Raw genomic sequence first — 24,619 nt, 5'->3', positions numbered from 1 at the left:
TTGTACAACTTCCCATAGAAGATGATTTTGAACAATAGTTAGTGTTTAGTGCAGTTTAATGTAAATATAATAATTTGCAGTTATAAGGTGATTATGTGTACTCACGTCACAGAGAAGTACAGTATTATATTATTTTGGTCTATTGTAGAGGGTGGAGAATGTATAATAATCATGTGTTTATTTTCACTTTGAAATTTCATCAAGAACAAAGCGCTTTGCGCGCATATCAACATGCAATTCTTTCTATATACGCACGCGAGTAAGAACGTTGTGCCAGTCAGGCGAGAGCACGCGAACAGTGTGGCTGCTCGGACGTTTATACAAAAACAGCTCCGGTGTCCATTGAGATATTTAACCACAATATTTATTGTGAGTACTAGCGATAATACTAATAAAACATCCAAGAACACACACAGAATCAATTTACTCTCATTTTTTTCATGTGACATTGTTTCCTTTTAGACCCCAAAAGTAGCCGGTGGTTGAGCAGTTAGAGACTCTTTCTAATGTAATCTTCCTTGACGGAATCCCACGAAGGGGCGATTGAATTTGAATAATTTTGGCCGTAAATCTAAAAAAAAAATGAAACCTGTAAACTTTGCGTTGAGTATTCACCGTAAAGAAATTACACACAAATTTGACAACACTGGGCATGCGAGAAAATTATACTGCAAACACATTTTTTTTCTGATGATCCAAATAGCATTTATTAAATCTCTTCCGTTATTTTTCTTTTTCTTTTTCAAGGAAAACTACAAGTTTACAACAATAAGATTCTCAAACTGATAAAAGTAAACTTGACAATCTGAACAATCAAGTTTCTCAAAGTTATTTTACGAATATGACATTTATTTTCTCGAGCTCGAACGGCAAAAGATTTAGTAAGTATACATAGCTGGAAATGCAGAAGTCATCGGTTCGATGCTTGTTCGCTGCACTTAATGTGTATACCAGATATGAAAGAAAAGCAATCCGTGATGTTTGTGAAACTTAACAGATATCCATTTCAAAATGATTTGACTGCCTGTACCCACGACAACTATTTACACATTAAAACGTCGTGTCGAACAAGGTCGATAACTTCTCCACAGCAACCCTAATGCATACGTTCAGTTTCGAACCCAGGTACTGAGTTCTGCAAATCCCAAAAAGCCAAACGTACGCACCTTCGCGCGGAAAGATCACAATTACCAAAGAAACGAATAGTCGTAAATTTTTAAAAAATTGAACATAGTGACAAACTTCCCCCACAACAACATCGATGCCTAAACAATGCTCGGATTCGACCCAAGAATACTAATCACACAAAGTCCTACAGAGCATAGCCACGTTGCGCGTAACAAGAGTACACAATGTTCAGCTTGATTGACAATGACATAATAATCCACTGCAACCTAGAAAATAATATATGAACCCACAAATGTATAAGGCTACTCCACCACTGCAACATCAATGGCTAACAATTCTTGGACACGATGCAAAGATTACGGGATCACACAAAGTGCAACAGAGCACAACACCGTTGAACGTAACTAAACCAAACATTTTAATCAAATACCAATTAAAAATAAATTAACAAAAATAATTTAGAAGACAAAATACTAATGGCACATAACACAGTTCTCCAATGCAATAACAATGACCAAGAGCTCTGCTCCAAATTCATATCGAGGTTAACAAGACCTCACGGAGGGCCACATTGCGGAGAACGATGTGCATGCGACTAGTAAGTATGAAAGTCAACTGCCTACTGCCAAGATCTTTTTTAAACTATTTTTTAGGGAGCTGTTGTAGGCATTTGACTTTACCAGCATCTTGTTTATTAACTACATTTACTGGTGTCAGCTACTAAGGGTACACAGTACTACACAATATATTCACTCATGACATCGAGTTTGCAAGTACCAACTTCAACTGTCGCAGTGGTTAAGTCGACATTGTTCCCTAGAAAAAAATAACAACACAATACGACACAACATAAAATATAAAAACCACAGGAGCGATGTCACCGTACAGTAGTTGTTAAATCGGTCCTGGCCGTCGGTTAATATTTGGAATCGGACTAGTCCATCAGCCAATATCTGTAATGCCCTGAAGAGATCAGGGTCCTGTAGTTGTTTTAATAACCGTTGCATGTTTTGTAGGACAACGGGTGGTTGTCTGTTATTCTCAAACATCGATGTGTAGGCAGGAGACGTAGTGCTCTCCGAAGATCGGTGATGTGTTGGCTGCTGGGCAGTTAATTGTCGCTGCTGTACTGTAACTTCGTTCCCCTTTCACCGAGTTATGGTGTTTAATGGAGCAGCTGTCGATGGCTGCTGCATCAACGTTGCTTCAGGAATATTTGACTGATGAGTTGGGTTATATTGACTAGAAGGAGCTTGCTGGACGTCCTTCTGCTGCTGTCGCGATTGTGTTGGATGATCGCTGTGCTGCTGAAGACGACGCATCGATGCCAGTTTCCGGTACAAGGGCAACCCTTGTAGATGGCGGTGATTGTGTGCCAGAACAATTGGCACATGTCGCTGGCCTTTGCAGGAAACGTCGAGGACATCTGTGGATCGAATGTTCACCGGCACATTTCACACATCTGGGTTTGGTATCGCAGAAAGTCTCCTCTTAGCCATATGGCTGAAATTTGTGACATTGTAAGATATCTTGTGATCGGAGTTTTTCCACCCTAATCGAATAATCTAGCAGGGAGTCCAATTGTAGTACTTCTTGGGCAGGACGATCGCTGTACCCAGGACGAAAATCACTATGAAGTACTTCTACAATGACGAGTGGGTAGAGGCGACGATTCCTCTCCCAATATCCAGTTTCTGCCGAAATCTTCTTAGGTGAAGAGAAAGGTCTTGTTCTAAGACGACGAACTTATGTTACAAAAAAGCAAAATTGCTTAACAGCGCGGTGAATTACTCCGGTGTCATAATCCACAGGAATATGTGGAATTATTACTTTTAGTGAGCAGTGGATCCTGAGGTGAACTGCACATGCTGTTTTAAGCTGCCATTGAGTAGCGCTGACCATATGGTACTTCTATCTTCCATAGACGAACAGGAAAATTTCAAACAGTTCCCTTTGTAAGAAAAGGTAATACCTCGTCGAACCAGAAATCGTAATTCTCTGCCATACGACCGGCTTAAATCAAAATTCGTGCAGGCTTCTCCTGCGTCGAAGCGGAACAGTTGAGTGTTTCGAACGTGAAGGTGCAGAGGCATGGCTCGTACCGGGCGAACTTCTCGATAATGTCGAAGCCGTTTCAAACGATTCCCGGCGGAGCTTTTCCCTAGACATTGCGCCCGCCGAAAGACTACCGTTCCATACGCAACGTGGCGCTGGGAATGCCATGAATATCATTGCTTCTTCGTTTATGTAGGAGTGCTCGAGCCAGCTTCGTAGCTTCAACCACGCCACCCGAACATTCCCGAGCACACGCGAAGCTAGCCATTTCTAATAACATATGACAAAAGGATATGTTATGAATGCACAACCTTGAATATTTTTTTACGAAAATTTCATCTTGTGTCAAGTAGTTAACCAGGTGTTTCAGATCATCACAGACAATAAATCACAACACGGCAACTATTTCATAGATCTCGTTTATTCGATTTGTGAAATATAAAAATATCAATGTACGCTTCTGGATGTGATATTTGTTAATTTCGTGGAGGCATTATGTGACAGTGATAAACATATAAGGTAAAATGATTTTAATAAACTCCAGTGGATAGATCTTTATAATGTTAATAGAAGGTGAGGATATGTCTAACAGTTTTCATGTTATTCACGATCAAAAATTTTAGCGCTCTGCTACTTTCAGAACATTCTGTTCTGTTTAAGAATATGAAGGAAACTTATCTTTCTGGATCTTTTGGGAGGCGGAAGAATGTTCATCTTTTATTCTCCCATTGTTCTTGCAATTTGTTGAAGAACAAGAAGTCCACCCTCTTTTCGGCATTGTGCAGCTTAAAACAACACTTTTAACTTAGCCACTTTAAACAGTGAACACGCCAAACATTGGGGAAACCTTCATTTGCTAGGCGCTGTCATTCAAAAAGTCCGGGCCACCAATCACGGGTTACGCTACTCGCTCGGATTCTTATATACAGCTACAGGTTTTACAACACAATTATAATGTTAAGATCTGGACTAATTCTTGTTGATTGTTGATTACTGGGTGTTTTAAGACCACTTTACGCACAGTAAGGCCAATCGGGAGTGGGCATTCAGTTTAAAGTGGGATCCGATCCACTATGAGCGTCCACTGGGTATCGAACCCGGGACCCCTTGATTAAGGCAAGGACGCTACCAGTGCGCCATCGGGGAGGCTCTGGACAATTTCTGTCGACTCGTATAGCCTAATATGTTCTTAGCTACTTTTCTTTTTAAATATTGAAATTCTATTCATAACTCAACCAATATATACATCTATCTTCCTCTCTCTATTTTTTTAAAAAAAAAAACTGGAATTTTTGACTTGGCTGCTAAGAATTTCAACATTAATGTTCCACTGCTTCTTAATCTTTCGTGATTTGGAAAGCAAGAACTGTATGTATCGTTCACATGCATTTCCACATTTTGTAAGAACTTTAATATCGAGTAGCTACTCTCAAACTCATTACATTTTTACTTAAAAATAACTGTCGTGTCGATATGTGTAATTAATTCCATCGTAGGTATATACTAGTTGACACTGCAATGTAAAAAAATCTACCTTTGACGAGAGGCGAACCCAGGACAATTGGCATGTAGGGAAGTTATCATATGGAATATATATATAAGGAGTATCCCTATTCCGCAGTATCCCCCGTCATTCACACAACCCTCCAAGCCCGAGCGGGATTAGAACCCGTGACCTTTAGCATTGCAGCGCGATATGTTAACCACTCGGCCCCAGGATCCGGCACTTAAGAACAATGTCATGTTCACAAAGCATTTAATTTGCCCACTTAGGCTTCTATAATAATAATAATAATAATAATAATAATAATAATAATAATAATAAAAACACTATTGTACGACTTTATATGTTATTCGACAATAAATGCATGTTTAGGTATTTAAGGGAAGTGTAGGGCAGTAGGGATCATGCACAGAAAAGCCTGTTTTTCCCGGGATAGAATTCACACACTGCAATAGGACGTTACTAAAAGGATCGTGGACGTGTTATCTCTGCCTGAACTTTTAGCATCCACGAAACTTTATATGACTCTATGACGCCACACATTGGTTCAATCACGTGGATACACAATCGAAACCTCCTTGCAATGGAGAGACGAGTAATTTTATAAACAAGGTATGTGGTTGTCGGCCGGGGAAGCGAGGTGATAATAGTGTTTCAATCTTTAAGAAACCTTTGTATGTGTATAGGGAATGATGAGTGCAGTGATACAAAGTCGATATCGTCTTCCCTCACTTCATGCATACAACGCCTGAAACTACACAATCTTTCAAAGTATGAATCAATATTTTAATAGAGACTGAATGAATATAAATGGCAAACTGAAAGAAACGTCACTTTATGAAATGACAGCTTCACACTGGGTTAATAACAAATCCAGCATTAACACTTGCGTCTGTGTTTGGATTTAGAGGCAAGATTTAATAGCATTGTAAACCAATGATGCACTAAGCATTAAATATAGTTCCATCAATTCCATGCAAATATTAGTTTTAAATTATACATTATTTATTGTTTTTGTTATTACATTTATTTTATTCGTCTCATTTTATGGTTTCAAATTTATTTAAGTACTTTTGTATTGAGCAGTTTCAAAACAATTTGGAATTTGTGTTAATAATTAAAAAAATTTGTCATGACATACGCAATAAATATTTCATGGACTTACATTAATTCACATTCTATCTTTTGAAAAATGGGTGCTTTACGGGAAGAATCAAACCGGAGACCCTCCGTGTGGTTATGGACCGTAAAGCTCGCGGAGCCGTCATTTTGTTACATTTCTGATCCATTTGTGACAGATTGATGGAATCATTATTAATTTTGCCACCAGAGGTCAATAGAATCGGTTTCACAATGACGTAATAAGGAAGCCTCGGTGCAACCTTGCAGCCCTTCAGGCAGCGCATTTTGGATTCAGACCCAGAGAGAGGAAGTTGTTTTCAGTGCAGCTTGAATCATTGACTTGGCCTATATGAGTATATTTATATGAAAACCTTCCAGTGGACTTAGTGCTTGGTGCAAACTTTATGAGAAACAATAATTTTCTTCTTGACTTTCAACAAAATTGCGTTACAGCTCCGTACACGAAAGTGAAAATACCGATAAAATGGCATTTGAACAGTTTGTTTACAGACAAGTTATCCACATCAATATTCCATGCATCAGGAAGTCCCATGTACTACGCCTTCAAGATCAACTCCAGCGGGGCAACGCTACGGAACAGGTTGTGGAAGAAGAATAAAACAGCCAAACCTGCACCGAGGAAACTTTCACTTTCATCGAGCTACAACACCTGGGCAGGCAAATTTCAACTACGAAACTGAGTCAGGAGAACGATGTGAAGAAATCAGCACCAACCTCCAAACAAATCAGGATGAGAACTACTGGAAAAAACAACTTGGAATATATGCTGGAGATTTCAATTGTGAAACGGAAGAAGGAAGACCGTAGCAATAAAGCCTTACTCCAAAATCGGCAGACATGGAAAAGTCGACACCTACCATCTAAACCATCTCTCTGCGATCAACAATAATGGCTGGCTAGAAACGATTTCAAGTTACAATATTATTCCTCCATTATCAAGGTTTCATAAATGTTTGCATATTATTTTTTCGAGGGTCTCGCGCGCATTGGTTCCATGTTTTTGATTTGAAATGGGGGGAGGCGGAAAGTAAAGGACCGTAGTGCGCGCGGAGCCGTCATTTTGTTATATCTCTGTTTCATTTGTGCCAGATTGATGGAATCATTATTAATTTTGCCACCAGAGGCCAATAGAATCGGTTACGTAATGACGTAAAAAGGAAGCTTCGGTGCAACCTCGCAGGCCTTCAGGCAGCGCATTTTGGATTCTGACCCAGAGAGAGGAAATTGTTTTCCTCAAGGTAGACACTTTGTGGATGTGTCAGAGGAACCACGATATGGAGGAGCAAGATAAGTACAAGGTAGAATCAAAAATTAAGGTAACAAGTTCTTTTCCACAGAAACCTTTATGTCGTGGTTGCCTAAACTGTGACAGGGTATACATGACACTGCACACTAATATTCCACATAGTCACCATATTTGTCTAAGCACGTGTTCCAGCGGGTGACCAATGCATCAATGCCACGAGTGAAGAAATCAGTGTCAAGGCTGTCCAACCAGGTTTTCACTGCATCCTGTGCCTCTTCCACTGTGTTGAAGCGTCGTCCTCGAAGATGCTTCTTCATTGGACCGAACAGATGGAAATCGATGGGTGCAAGATCAGGGCTGTATGCGGGGTGTTCCAAAACCTCCCAGTGGAAACGTGTGACATGGTCACGGGTGAGCTGCGCTGTGTGAGGTCGAGCGTTGTCGAGTAACAACAATACACCCGCCCTGAGTGCTCCAGGTCGTTTCCGACGTATGGCCTCTCTCAATCTGTCCAATGTCTGGCAGTAGGTCACAGCATTGACAGTGGTACCACGTGGAAGGAATTCCAGGTGAATCACACCAAGGTGGTCCCAAAAGATCATGGCCATTGTTTTCCTGGCACATGTTACTGTTTTAAACTTTTTGGATGGGGGCGATGATGGATGTTTCCACATCATGGAGGAACGTTTGGATTCCGGTGTCCACAATGACACAGGTGTCTCATCACCCGTAATGATGCGATACAGAAATGACGACCCTTCTTGTTGATAACGGATCAATTGGTTCAGACTCATGCCCATTCGTCTGCCTTTGTCATAATCAGTGAGATTTCTTGGTACCCAATTTGCACACACTTTGCGGTAGCCAAGCGTGTTGTGCACAATACTGTGCACAGAACCATACGAAATGTTCAGTGCATCTCCAATGTGTGACAGTGTGATTCGCCTATCCTCCCTAATCATTCCCTCCACCTGACAAATGTTCTGGTCGGTAGCTAAAGTTGACGGTCTGCCACTTCGCTGATCATCATTAATGTCAGTCCTACCATTTTCAAACTCCTTACACCAACACCACACTTGTTTCCTGGATAACACGTTGTTTCCACACACCTCCACAAGTCCCCGATAGATCTCGGCTGGTTTCTTCCCCTTCGCATGCAAAAACCTGATTACACTTCGCACTTCCACATTTGACCATGTTTCCAGTAACCCTGCCATCTTCGAACTGCGATTCTCTGCAACTGTGTCACCGTGCTGCTCTCTAGCGGTCACCAGGGATACTATCCATAAATACCTACAACACACAAAAAGAAAACAGTTACTAGCATATCGTTGTACATTTTCAGGGCACTTGTTACCTTACTTTTTGATTCTACCTTGTACTTTCCGTAATGTTTAAGTTCCGATCTTGCACTCACTCACTCAATTATATTTTGTTCAACGTCTTTCTCGTCTATACTACGTGAAGAAGTGACTTGACTGTTAAAAGACAGATTTAATTCATTATTATTAATTAGTTAAAAATATCAATTAAACTCGCCCAAGTGATAAAACAATGTTCATTTCAGAGAGTTTATCATCGAACAATCTTTCTTCATGTAGTCTAATTGTGCTTGCACATTATGACAATAAACTTGTATAATTTGGAGCAGTGTTGTATCTGTACATTAGTAGATACACTATCTACCAAAAAGTTATTGGGCACGTGTACAAAATGGTTGTCTGATGGTGCGAACCCTGTTAGAACCTCGTGGAGACACCTCTTGCTGCTATAACAGCAGCCACTCTGTCAGGCATGCTCTCGACTCTCTCGACTAGTTTGTGGAGGACGTCCATTCGAACGTGTCGCCATTCCTCTTGCAAGATCTCACTCAGTTGGACAATGGAATTTGGCCGCATCTCCCGAGGCCTCATCCGCCAGTCCAATGCCTACCAAAGGTGTTCTATGGGATGGAGATGAGGACTCTGTGCAAGCCAGACTAATCGGTGAACATTGTTGTCGGCATACCACTGCATAGTAGCCTCCGAAACATGCCACCTAACATTGTCATCCTGGAAGTAACAGGGGTCCATTCCGTAAAAACGGCACAAGGTTGGGAGCATTTCATTGTCTAGTATTGTACAGCATGCCTGTGAGTTCATTGTGCCACGAACAACCACCAGTGGTCCCACTAAATGATACTATATGATTCAAATTAGATAGTAAATTAAACACCATCATTGGTGCCCAATTACGTTTTGGTAGATAGTGTATATAGGTTCGTTCTGGAACATTTATTTTTGTATTTTTCATTTTCCACCATTTCAGTTAATTTTCCAAGGGGAAAATATCCAAAAAAAAACCAATTTTACAATTTTTATATCATGAAAAATATTTTTTTTATATCAAAGCTCACTCATATGGGAAAATATTCAAAAAATCTAAATTTTAACATTATTATAGTTTAAAAAATAATTATGTGTTTTTTATCAAATGTAACTATTAATTTTTATTGGGTAAAATTCACTTTTTGAGCCTAAATCAGTATATTTACAATTATCCAGATTTTAAGAGAAATGGAAGTGAAGATACTGGATTTAAGTTATCAGTACTGCAGTATTGTGTAGTGCATATAATTGTTTCTCAAAATGTGTGTGTATTTCAGACTGACGTTTACGTCTGAAATGTGTAGATACTGGTTTTAAGTTATCAGTACTGCAGTACTGTGTAGTGCTATGTACATAATTATTTCGCAAAATGTGTGTGTATTTCTGATTAATTTCTACGTCTGAAAATGTAGGTGTGTGTATTTTTAGAAGAAAATGTTATATATAAAAATATGTATGTACCTTCGATGTAAAGCATTAAAAATTGTGTTTAATAATGAACGTTAGTTTATATAAATATATGTATGTATTGAATAATAAGTAAATTGAAAAGCAATTAGTGTTAGTGCATCAAAATTGTTTTTTCTTTAAACATATCAAATATAAGTGTCAGTAATATATCAAACCTACCATGAAGAGGTTTTTAAACATTGAAAGATTTTGTAGAATTTTAAAATTATTACAAGTTAAAACTATTAATATAAAATTTTCAATCACACAAACAAACTAGTATTAAAAAGAGAAAATTTTACAAGTCAAAAACTTTAATTTTCAGCTTCATGCTGACAAAAGCTCAAATGCAAACTCATTTGACTCTGAAGGAGACTCAACTTGCCCTGAAAGAGCAGGTTGCTGAAGCTCTGAACTGTGTCTATCATATATATATATTAACATGCATTTCCTAGTTATTACAAACGTATCTGCTCACTACTGATCACAAAACTAAATAATATAACCGAGATGTTGCATATAATTACCTTTATTCTTTACGGACGCAATAAAAAACAAACGGGGTTTTCCCCGTTTAAAAAGCTTACCTATTGGGTAGAAAACATTATACGTTTTTCTTGCACAATGTTGAGCAAGCTTCTGACGCAAGTTTATGCAATTAATAGCTAACGGGGTGAACAATCTTTAACGAGGAAATTGAAATCTGTGTCTGGGAAATAACCTGCAGGAAATACCGCATTCTAATCAATAGTTGTCACACGAAACAGTGGCATACAAAGAGATTGATGATAACTCGAAACATGGTTGTGTGTGACATGCAAACAAGTTGATCTCGGGATATGTAAACATGCGAAGATCATTATTTCCTCTTTGCATGCTATGAAGAGAAGCATTATGCCTTGGATCCTCTTATCTTCTTTTTTGATCTTATAAATTATTAAAATGCTTTTAGCTCGAGAAGCAAGCAACGTAAAAAGGTGCGGTTTTGTGCATTCGTTTTGTTTTGATATTCTCTTGATACCAAACTTGATAATAAAATAACAAAAAGAAGTAATGCCCATCAATTTGTTTGGTTTTAAGAAAAACATATTCAACCTGTAGAAATAAGAACTCCAGTAAATATGGATATATTTAGGGGTATTCATCGTAAACTAAGAGTCCTGGTCATCATCCATCGAAATAGTATCTGGTATCAAGTGGATGAGGATACGGGTAAACAAATACATGTATTCAACAATAACCAAAGATCATATAAAATTCCCGTCACAGGGAAAATTCAAATAAGTATATCTCCATCCAATGCAGCAATTGCACACATAGGTCGAAATTTGTACAGGATTAAACACAACAATATGACTCTCAATACAACATACGAAGTGGAATCAGGTGATTTCCTGTATGCTGAAATAAATGGTTAGTATGATAAGTTAATTTCTCTCTTTATCGAAATAAGAATAATTTATCCTCTCATGAACATATAAAAATACCATAAACAAAAATAAATAAATAAATAAAACAATGGATATATTTGGAAATAGGCGAAATCGCCAGATTAGACGAGCGTCTTAAGAAACTTAAATCAGATTTATTAATTTTACAAAATTTACTACATTTAAATATACAAGCTGACATTACAAATCTCCAAACTGAATTAATTAACCCCATAGTGGAAATTGATGGCAAACTGAAATCCCTACTCCAAAAATATACCAACTTAGCCTCAATAGACAATGTTCAAAACTTAGAAGAAAGTATAACCAAGTTGAAAAATGAACTTAATAAATTTCAACAATTCCAAACAACCACATCAGAACAATTGAAACAAGAATTAAACAATCGAGCAAATACTATTCGTACCGAACTGCTTTCTATTATTCAAAATATCAAAATACAAGAGCAGTACTAACAGCTTACGAATTACGAGAGCAATTTCTATCTTTCGAAATTCCTACACTAGAAATTATTAAAACTGAGTTGCAAACTGATCAGTTACACAGGGCCATAACAGAAGTTCAAGCCAAACTGCAAACGTTGGAAGATTTTATCAATAACTTTCCTTCATCGTCCAAATTAAATGCCATTGCACTTAGAGTTGCCAGTATCATATTACAGTTAGAAACGTATGTAGATTTTGTGAAGATACAGGCTACCATAGCTCATATTGAAGACACTTTGACAACCATGAGAAATGAATTGACACATGTACAGGAAACTCTGGAATTCAAGTTGCCAAGCATAAACGAATCTTTAAACAAAATCCAAGAAAAAATTACCAAGCTGGAAAACCTTAATACCGGATCTGAACCTTCCCATTTTCATCATCTGCTTGATGACATACAGAATAAATTACAAATATTACAACAATCTACACCTACACAAGATGACATACAACACCGTAAAGATGCTTTGAGCAATGTTGCAGATGCTACAGAGTTAGATGATTGCAAACAAGCTTTGACAACACTTCAAAATACTGTACATAATTTACCCACTTCCAAGGAGTTAAGATCTGTAAAAAGAGCAGTGACTCGAACATCAGAGAACATCAAGAATATTCAAGCGGGAATTGCTGTAATTCAAAACACCATCGCTACTTTGCCTACCAACCAGATAGTCAACGAACTTCATGCATTGTTTGAAGAAATCAGAAGTCAGGTACACGATCTTGCGAGCCAAAGTACTAAATTGAAACTTGTAGAAAATTTACAACAGATTATTTCTATCATTAACCTATAAATTAGTACAAACGAAACAAGTCAAGGATCTGCTTTATCAAGTTTTACCTCGCAACTTCATAATCTCAAGAACATCTTAAACAATTGTATGTTGATGTGAAAATCAAACCCAGCTACGATGAAGTGGTACGCACCATAAACGAATATCAAGAATCAGTATTAAGCAGATTAGACGATCTAGAAATACGTCAATTTTTCACTGTTGAGTTAGTTAGACTTGAGAGTGTAGAAAATGTACAAGAGAACTGGACTTATATTAATGTAGGCAATGTTTACAAATTGTATCCCTACACTCAGTCTCATGATTTTTTTCCTTTATGGTAATAATAGATTTTTAAAATTTGGTAATGTAAAGAAGGGAAAACATATGGAAGTGCAAAATTTCACCAAACAAAGAAAAGATGGTGTGTACAGAGCACTTCAGATACCTGTTGCATATTGCGATGAATCTGTAAAGAAATATAAAATACATGAGGATGAACAATTATCTACTTTTGATGTGGAAGCTGGTGACCAATTATTGTTTGAAGTGAAACAATTATACCCTGAAAATAATCCATTTTATGTCATATATTCTTATAGCACCCGATGTCAAGACAAGATAGAGTTAATGAATAACACAGACCAGCTCGTCGCAACTACAAACGACTGAGTGTGTTAGCAAAAGGAGTAGACGATTTGTTTCAAGCTGATCTGATAGAAATGGGCACAGGAACTTTAATTATAACACCATTAAGCCTTGTTTCGATGATTATTAAAAAAATATAAATATGCTGTCCAAGGCAGTAATTTATTTTTTAAAAAACGTATACTAAACCTAAGGTTTAAACCTTATAGCAAGGTCATCTTCAGACTCTGTATCAAGTACAAAAGTAACAAGATACAAAAACAGGGCAACTTTCTAATAGTCTGGAGGGAGTAATGTTTGAGTATATATAATGCCCTGTTTTTGTATCTTGTTACTTTTGTACTTGATACAGAGTCTGAAGAAGACCTTGGTAGAAGGTTGAAACGTTACGTTTAGTTTATGTTTTTAATAAAATAAATTACTGCCTTGGTAAGGATATATTTTTTTTAGGAACTTTAAAAAATTTACATAAGGTAAATCATGGTTACAAATATATGCTCACAGTTATTGATACATTCAGTAAATATACATGGGATATTCCTCTAAATTCCAAGACAAGTACTTGTGTTACCGAGGCTTTAAAGTCCATATTTAGTGAGGGTAGGATACCAAAATATTTACAAACAGATAGAGGAAAAGAATTTTACAATTACACATTTCCAAGTTAAAAAATCAACATAATATTAAACATTATTCTACATACAGTGATCTTAAAGCAAGTATAGTGGAACGATTTAACAGAACATTAAACAATCACGTGTGGAGGCAATTTACTCTACAGGGTAACTATAAATGGGTACAAATTTTACCCCAGCTAGTTCATAATTATAATAATTCAGAACACAGAACTATTCTCATGAAACCTGCTAAGGTAACCAAGTCTGATGAGTCTATGTTGATTTCTACTGTTTATTGTCAAAAGTATAAATACACTAGCAAGAAACAAAAATAAAAATAAGAGAACGCCTGAAGCTCAGTAAATTTAAACATTTATTTGAGAAGGGATTCACCAAAAATTGGAGTACAGAGTTATTCATTGTAGTTCAAGTTTTACCAGGGAATAGAAATACGTATATCATAAAAGATAGTTATAATAAAATATTGAAGGGGTGATTCTATGAAGAGGAACTTAGTAAAACAAAATATCAAGATACATATTTAATTGAGTAAATATTACGTAAGATAAAAAATAAATCGTATGTTAAATGGCTAGGACTGCCAGAAAGAAGTTGGATAGGAGTTAACCAGGTGATTCTTTGACACCAACATGGAATGTGGTACAGCGTTTACCAGATTTAGTGGAAACTAGTAAAAAAAATGAGGAGTTGTTACTCGATAATATAAGGTGTCTCTTTGCAGGTCCCTCTGATTGTGTTAAAACCACTCTGCTGTTAGAAAATTTCCTGCTAGATTGGCTAGATTGGGAAAATAGACACCTGTATGTATTCTCTAAAAGTTTAGAACAACCAAAGAACAAGCAACTCATGACGCTGTACAAGGAACTTAACATAGCTACATTTCCATCAAAAATGAAACCTCTCAATGATTGTTTGAAAAAATTCTGTTGCAGTTTTTGATGATGTTCTTCCAGAAAATCAAACCGAAATCCGTAATTTTTTTACACAGGGCTGTCACAAAGAAATAGACTGCTTTTATTTAACTCAAACCAATTCCAAAAATCCTAAACAGTTACTACAAGATAATACAAATCTAATTTTTTTGTTTCGTCAAGATCAAACTAAAGTTAAACATGTATGCGATGAGTACTTGGAGGATGACTTAAATTATAACCAGTTTTCAAAGTTCTGTTCATCTTGTTGGAACAGTGATGATATTGGATTTGTTACATTCGACATATGAGTAGAAAACCTAACAGTGGAAAATTTAGAAATAAAATCAAAAACTTTTTGAACGTTGAAATAATATAAAATAGCTTCTATTAAAAAATAAAAATTTCAAAGCAAAAAATTGAAAATAATTTAAAATTACATGATTACCTATCCAAACGTTTCAAAGGTTTGAAGATTGAAAACAGCGGCTTTTATGACCAACACAAACGTCAAGACCAACCAATTATCGATGCAATCAGTGGTCTCGGTAAAGAGATTGAGGGTGTAACAGAACAAAATAAAAATATCATAAATGAATTGGTACCTCTTACTGCTAAATATTATGCAGATTTTCCACCCACAACTTTATCAAGTATCCATACTCTTCTGACCCTCCAACATCCACCTACTAAAGCTATAAGTGATTGTGAGAAAATCTACCTCCTAAATTCTGTAATGTAGCTGAAGGGCGAGGTTTGGTAAATGACATTATTAATAAGCTCCCATTAGAGTTACATGTACCTGGTTACCAATACTGTGGTCCTGGAAAGAAACTTGAGAAACGATTAAAAAAAAGGGGACAGGGTTGATCAATCCTCTCGATGCAGCTTGTAAAAACATGACATTGCATACAACACACACAATGATCTAGATGCTCGTCATGTGGCTGATCAACAATTGGAAGAGTCTGCATTTGGAAGATTAACCAGCAGAGATGGATCATTAAGGTGAACGAATAACAGCATTGGGTACAACTATTGCTATGAACACAAAACAAAAATTACGGTGGGATCTGTAATATATAAATATAAATACCCTGAAATAATAATAATAATAATAAAAATAATAAAAACACAACATGAAACCAAAAAGAATTGTGTATCAAATTCCATATTATGATCTTAAAAATTTAAAAATTAATCCAATTTTAACTAAAAAACAACAGAAAAAGAAGAGACAATGTATAGCCAAAGGAAATGGAATTATTTTATTTCTCAGTACACCACAATTAAAACGTTTGAAAAATACAAGAAAAAAAAACAAATAGTGGTGGATTGATATTCAACATTCCAGCTATCCTAGCAGCTCTAGGGGCTGTGCGGCTATTGCCAAAACTCTAATTGATTCAAAGAAGAATAAGGCAGAACTAGAAGAGCAGAAGTGTCGTAATCTTGCCATGGAGAGAAAATTGTGCAGTGGTGTAAAGTCCAGAGCACTCAGAAGATTAAAAAAAAGAGAAGAAGCGCTCACAAACCATGACATTGAATCTTTAGTTAAAATATTAAAAATCGACATTTCAGGGGGGATGTTCATGTCCGATTCTCTCCCTAAATATAGTCCTCACTCACGAGAATGTGGTGTGGTGAATTTTCTAAGTCCGAAAATATTGGTACCCACTGGATATGCAATTATAAGCAAAATAACAGTGCTTTTATTTTCGATTCTTTCGAACGGGTACCGCCTACAGAATTAATCCATTATTTAAAACATGTTAACATTTATTACAACGACGAAGGTATTGAAGATTTTGATCAAATTATATGTGGTCATGTTTGCATTACGATGCTTATAATATTAAATAAAATACAAAAAGCAGTGTGGAATATTAAATATGGGAATTTTGCATCCCTCCAGCGAGACTTCGGTCTTGGAACTACATCTCCACGATGATATTATCTATCCAAAATCCATAGTTCTGAGAGCCTTCTACAGCATGTTTCTGATTCCAAATGTAACTTGATACAACAATTCTATATTTACATGTGATGATAGAATTAGTGTTCCTCCTGGACAATATAATGTATCTACTTTACAATCTGAACTTCCTAACACTGTATTCATATCTCAAAACTCTGTAACACGCAGAGTAGAGATAGTATCTTCCAATGAAATAGTAGACATATTTACTTCTAGGTTTCTCCAACAATAGTAAATTAGAAGCAGGTATTAGGCACAGAGGTACATTTATACCAAAATTCTTAGCTATAGAAACATTGAATATTCACTGCAACATTGCCAAAGGAATAATTATCAAAGATAAAGAAAATTAAGTTGGTAGTAACAAGGAGACAGATTTCATTGCTACATGAAACCAAATTCAGAATTTATTGAACCTATCATCTATTCCCTAATCTCACAAGTCTATTTCCATGTTTCCCTTGATAAAGTAAATTACATAGAGATAACAATTACAAACGAGAAAAATGAGATCATCGATTTTTCTGATGCTAATACCACAGCAATAATATAAATTAATAGTTAAATATACCACTGCAATAATAAAAAAATATATAAATAAATACCAATGGAAAATATCGAGAGTTATGAGTTACAGTCATTCCCTCCAAACAGGAGGACATTTGCTAACCTCAATGAACCGAATAAGGACATTCAATTTGACATTACAATAGGTGATGGTTTTATTCATCCACATAGATCAGATCTGTATATACAATTTGACATCGTCAAAAAAATAATAGTGAAGAATATCCCCTCCCCGGGGCTAATATAAAACTTATAGATAATTTTGTACCATTTTCATTCTCACAAATTGAAATCAGAAAACTTGGTACAGTCATTGACAGAATTGATTATCCTGGAATTACATCCACTGCAGTGGGGACCTTCAAATTATCCAAATCATAGAGTGTATATTATAAAGTTCGTTGATTCGAGGCTGGAACAAAAATTGAAGCAAAAAGTCACACATTACTGTTCCCCATGAGATTGCTATTTGGCTTTTTTCTCTGTTTATAAAGAAATTATGTGGAAAGGTGGTATAAGTATCATATTTCGCAGAGCACGCAATGATCATAATTCAATAATGAGATACAAAACTTTGAATCCAGATGGAAGAGCCAATGATGCTAGTTTACCCGAAGCTGCAAAATGTGTGATTCAGTCTATGGAGTTACGCATGCCTATAGTTGAATATGAATAGAATTATGATCTCAAATACATAGCCAACATTTTTTAAAATCCTCAAATTCCGATACAATTTTATACATATCAATGCATACAGAAGCCTGTGGAGAGTTAATTTCTTTGAATTCCATATTTTCAATCATTTTCAATCTCTACAATACGATATGCCAGAGTTTGCAGCTTTATTGTTTCAGACAGGGTGAGATGACAATCAGGAAAAAGATAGCATCCAATTTGATAATTGTAAAATTAAAAATGTATATCTAAAGAATGGTCGAAATGAGGTATTCCCACGTGAGAATTACAATTTAAACATTGCAGAACAAAATTATTTGAAATTATATGAAGCATTTAGTGCATTTAAGAGGGTACCTGAAGGAAATATTGATATGTATTATAATCCAGACGAGTTTATAATTCACAGACCAATGTTTTAAATAAATGCATCAAAAAGAAAATTGGTAGTTATTAATGATCGAACAAATATTAAGTTAATATGTGAGTTTCATAAAAAATTACCTGAAAATACCATATGCAATGCAATTTTAATTGTAGATAAATCATACATATATGATGCAAAGAATGAAAGAGTGATAGAACAATTCTAATTCAAGACAATAGAATAGAATAATTTATTAATACTATTTACTATTTATTAATATTTAATATAATATAATAAAAATACAACAATTTTAATTTTTATACATATTAATATATATATATATATATATATATATATATATATATATATATATATATATATATATATATATTAATAGATAATAGAACAATTTTAAATACTATTTTTAATATTAAATATTTAATACTAATGTATTATTTTTTACATTTATCACAATGTTTACTTGTGTTATAGTGTCCATATTCTTTAGTATGGACATTGCAATTTAATATTTGCAACTTATTATCATTGCCATCAAGAGCTACTTTATTTTTTAGTATAGACCTTAGGTAATTTGCTAATTAAATAAACATTCTTTAAAATCTTTCAATGTAAGTTCTCTTGTTGAAGTTCCACTTGCATTTATCACAATGTTTACTTGTATTATAATATCCATATTCTTTAGTATGGCATTGCAATCTAATATTTGCAATTTATTATCATTGCCATCAAGAGCTACTTTATTTTTTTAATGTTGTATGCACACCATCCAATTGGCTAATAAGATGATGATATAAAAACATGTTTTTTGTTATCTATTCAAATAAATATTCTTTAAAATCTTCCATTGTAAGTTCTCTTGTACATGGTTGACTTACACCCTTAGCCCTTTTAATTTCTTCTTTGCCATCAATATTTAGGCAATACATTTTTGGTCTTGGACCAGCAAATTCTGTTTGTGTAGACTCTGCTGCCTCATCTTTCATTTTCCCAGGGATCATCTGGTTTTCAAGACTGTACAATGGATTATTTTTTGGATAGTTGCTAAAGTCAAAATATTATTTCATAGAAAGCAAGTCACTGTACAAATCAGCTGTTTCTATCACATACACAAAACTATCAGTATCCATGTATTCTATTTCAATTTTATTTTTGTATATAGGTTACATAATATCAAGATGTAATTATTACGTTTCTAATTTAGCTAATTCTAGGACGGTAACACCCCCAGCTATTGGTGCATTACACAATATTTTGTTATTGGATCTTTCAATAGGAGTCAGTTCATCTGTAATTCTTGTAAAAGCTTTGTTATGTGGGATCGACAATAAGTTTCTTCAGTTTTTTGGATCAGACACCAAATTACACCATCCCCAATTTCTTTTGTTCTCTATACATTTTCCAAATACAGAGTTAATCATTAATTTTAAAAGATGTTCTTCAACTTTAGAATTTGTTTGTATTCGATTGTTTGTATTTTTCTCAATATAACATTTTAACCATTTTTCTTGGTCAAATTTTAACCCTTGATGGACTTTGGTAAGTTTCATACCTTGCTCCAAGTAATATTGCAACAATCGATAGTGAAGCACATATTTTTTATATATTTTTAAAAGGTAATATTAATTTTGTTTCCTCTGTACCTGGGACTTTCTGAGAAACTTGTGCCATAGCTAATCCGTGGTGATGGTCATCGAGATTTGATGGATATTCTAAATCAACTTCCAGTAGACAACCATTCGGATGATCTTCAAGCCAATTTAGGAAATCCATATTTTTAAGTTCTTCTTCACTCTTGAATTCGTAATCATCGATTGGCAATGATTGACTAACCGAACAACCATATAAATTATTCATTTCAACATAAAATATGTATTTAGATGGTTTGCTAGGATTATTGTTAGGAAAATATTTATTGTTAGCTTTTGCATATCTTAAAGGACACTGCACTATATCACCACGTTTAGCAGTTTCAACAAACATGAACTGGTCGACTTCGTTGATGAGACCAATTTCAACTTTTGTTTTTAAAAGCATGGCCTGCCAGTATAAACCGAGTGTTGTGTACATAAAAACAGGATCTAGTTTATATAATTTAAAACAACGTTCTCGAAAAGTTTCGAATACATCAGTCAATTGGAGAGTATCCAAAATCAAGTAGTTGTCATGGCAATCCTCCATTGTTTTGCAACCTAATATTGTCCAGACTCTTTGTGCATATTGATAATATTCCTCGTTACATTCTTTATCCTCAAGTTTGTTATAAAATTTATCTCTCGATGGTAACTGTGTCTCTTTAAAATTTTCAAAATCATCCATGTGATCAGATGGGAAGACCCCTTTTATTTTCAGCAATTCTATCTTATCTTCAGAAAAATGTTATTTTGTATGAACAAATTCCTTGTTGGTTAATTGACTCACCAGAGTATCCAAACTGCTGGGAAGAAAGTGATATGGATCCAGGAATCTAAGAACAACTTTATTTCCGTTTTCTAATTTGATAGTTTTTCCTATTGCAATATATTTATCTTTATTGCGTGGTATAATATTAATAATCTCTGAATCATACCCTAATTCTTTGATAAATAAATGTGAATCAAAATTTTGTTGAATTGTGAATGAACACTGGAATGAAGTTAGGTTTCTGTATTTGCAAGGTACATGAATTACAAATTGTATGGATATATTCTCCATTAAAATGGTTGTGGTGTATCCGTTTTTCACTATTATAATTATGTTTACAGTATTTACATCGTATGGCATTATCATATTCCTGTTGTTGTTTTGGTGTAAGAGGCTCATCGGTATTTCATTATATAAGATTGGACCATGTTTTTCAACCCACTCTCGAAGTTTTAGAATATTTTTTTTGGTTGCATCTTCACCTCGATAAAATTATAGTTCTTCTGGAATATTTTGTTCATATGTTTTATTAATTTTGGTGCAAAGCCACATGCTTTATATTTAGCAATATTTCTTGTACTTGATGCATTCGAATCTGCGATGCATGTTGCCATTTGTTTTTGTATTGTTTAAAATTCTGCATAAATTACAAATGGATGGTTTTTCCAATGATTTATAATTACTGAATTTTATATTTTTATATGAAAAATTATAAGTCCCTGGAGGGTAGAGAGAACAATATTTAATATGTTCCTTTAATTTCTCTTCACACGTTTTCCCATATATTTTATCAAATTTTGATAAGCATCGATCACATAATGTTGTTTTACCATGATTTACTGTTTTTTGACTATGTATCAATCTTCCAAAATCCTGCTTTTCTCTGTAACATATAATGAATGTATAACACGTGTACCATCTGCTGCTGGATAGTGACGCAGTACAGAAAGTTCACCTTATTCATCAATACCATAAACTTGCACTGCTATTGGTTAATTGTAGTGTTCTTTATATTGTTTATCAAATTGACTAATATCTGAGATATCTACTGGATATTTTATACCTGACATAGGTTTTTTAAACTCTGATATATATTCATGATGATTGTAATTAGAGATACGATATTTATTGTTAGATGCTGGATACAAATGGGCTATGACACACCATAAAATACATTTATTGACTTTATAATTTTTAAAATTTATTACAGCTTTTTTGTTTTCGATGTGCTTGGGTAAATTAATATAATTAGATCCCCCAAGAGGGTAATATCTTGCTATTTTTAATTCAAGTTAATGGTTTGTATCACAAAGTGACCAACCCAAACCTCTTCCTTGGAACTGTTCATGTTTTAAGAAAAATTCTTTACAAGCTATATCATAAATATTATGCAAACGATTAATAGGTATGATGAAAATATTGTTGTTTTCGCTATGAGAATTTATATATGTACAACATAGATTAAAATATATTTTGAGAGAAATCATTTCAAGTTTATTTTGAATTGTATTTTTAATTTCTTCTTTCAGTTTAGCTAGAAAATTCGGAATATCTGAAGCTTCATCATTTATATCTGATTTGGTATATTTTTTGTACACAACATATTTTGTTTGCGGTTGAATTTAATTCTTTTGTTATTCATTTTTTGTTATTTTTTACATAATTTGTGCATATATAATATTATATTTTTTTAATAAAAATGTTAGCTTTTATATATTAAAAATTTTAAAAATAAAATTTCTTTCCTGATATTTATTTTTTTTATTTAAAAAAAGTTGTTTTATGTATTATTTTTTTTCAAAAATATGTTAGAACAATTTATACTTAATAAAAATTAATTATAAATTTATATGTTATTAATATTCTACATACCAAGGTACATACATATTTTTATATATAGCTTTTTCTTCTAAAAATACATACATCTACATTTTCAGACGTAAAAATTAATCAGAAATACACACACATTTTGAGAAATAATTATATGCACTACACAGTACTGCAGTACTGATAACTTAAAACCAGTATCTACACTTCCACTTATCTTAAAATCTGGATAATTGTAAATATACTGATTTAGGCTCAAAAAGTTAATTTTGCCCTAAAAATGAGTAGTTAAATTTGATAAAAAAAACACATAATAATTTTTTATACAATAAAAATGGTAAAAATTTAGATTTGTTTGAATATTTTCCCCTATGAGTGAGCTTTGATAAAAACATATATTTTTCATGCTATAAAAATTGTAAAATTGGGATTTTTTGGATATTTTCCCCTTGGAAATTTAGCTGAAATCGGGGTAAAATGAAATATACAAAAATAAATGTTCCAGAACAGAACCTATATATCTACTTACATTCGAACAGCATAGCTGTCCCATAGCTAACAAGTAGACCTATAAGGCAGAAATCTTCCACTGCGCACTTACTTCACGGTGAGTATGCATTAAACAAGCCACTTTAACATGCATATGCTGGGCAGGTATCATAATGACTGGACCGCACCGTCCTTTTTATTGTATTGTTTATATGCACGTACTTATGTCTTCAAACTATATTCCACTATTTTACTTGATATTCATAACATAACATAACATAACATAACATAACAGAATATTACAATTAAACTGGTGTTATTTTCGAAACTACGAAACATTATTTTTTCTTGTTAACTATAAATATTGAATAGGAGGGAATTTAAAATTTGGTCACAGACAGGATACCCCATGTCGTGTATCATTCATCAGTCTTACTTAAAGAAGTAATGTGACATATCTCATTTATTGTAAAGGCAAAGTAGCATTGTAGCATGTTACAAATAATTTCTCACACAGACGTTAGTTCCAGATTTGGCCACATCCATCGAGCATTTACGTTCTGGACAAGATAGTACATCATAGTAATTGAAAGAAAATCTCGAGGTTTTAAGACCCCTGACAATGTTTTGTTACAGGCCACCTGATACCAGCATCAAGGGCTTACCTGATGTTAAGTGTCAGCAGAAGTAGATGAAGTGTTAAAACTACATGCACTGTTCTACTGACATGAAATATGCAATATCTGAAATATATTATTCCTTAGGATACATGATATTACTAAATATCTACACAATACAAGTTGAATTATGTATCCGTATATGTAAATGTGATGCAATTACACGTTTGTCGTCTCACCTATTTAAGTTTTCTCATGATTAAAAACATCCCTTCGTTTATAGGTAAAATGTGAGCATGTAAGTATTCAGAAAATGAATTCAGTATTGATATACTAATGAACTCACACACATATACACACATACGTGTAAACGTGGTCTTATAAGGCCCGAGTGAGTGTACATATGTTGTTGGAACCACTATAATTTGATAAATTAGCATAATCAAATTCATTTCAAAATGTCGAGACCATGCATGTGATTACAAATACCACCGTGGTTTTTGAAAATTTTCATTTATGCATTTTTCCTCAAGAAAAAAATGGTTACTATTCTTGTTGGAACCTGGTGCCAATATCACCTGTCTAATTTACGTGTTGTAATTTTAATACAATTGCATCCGTTGTGGGTACCAATCAATATTGCACAACCCGCCCAACCAATCACAATTCTTGTAGGTCACATGATTTCTTCCTGTGTGTAAGCAGCTACGTGCCATGCCGAATTGGGCAAATAGTTGTGAAATGAGCTTTACGGCGTCAATTGAGAGCGCGTAGCTTGCACATATCTGTCTCGGCGCAGATCATTCGGAAGGGGAGGGGGGAAAGAAGATTTCCTCTCGCCGGGGAGATAGGAAGGGATTAACTGCTCCGCAGT

Source organism: Lepisma saccharinum, chromosome 5, assembly GCF_977018435.1.
Source record: "Lepisma saccharinum chromosome 5, izLepSacc3.1, whole genome shotgun sequence".
Lineage (NCBI taxonomy): Eukaryota > Metazoa > Arthropoda > Insecta > Zygentoma > Lepismatidae > Lepisma > Lepisma saccharinum.
This window is presented reverse-complemented; position numbering follows the sequence as displayed.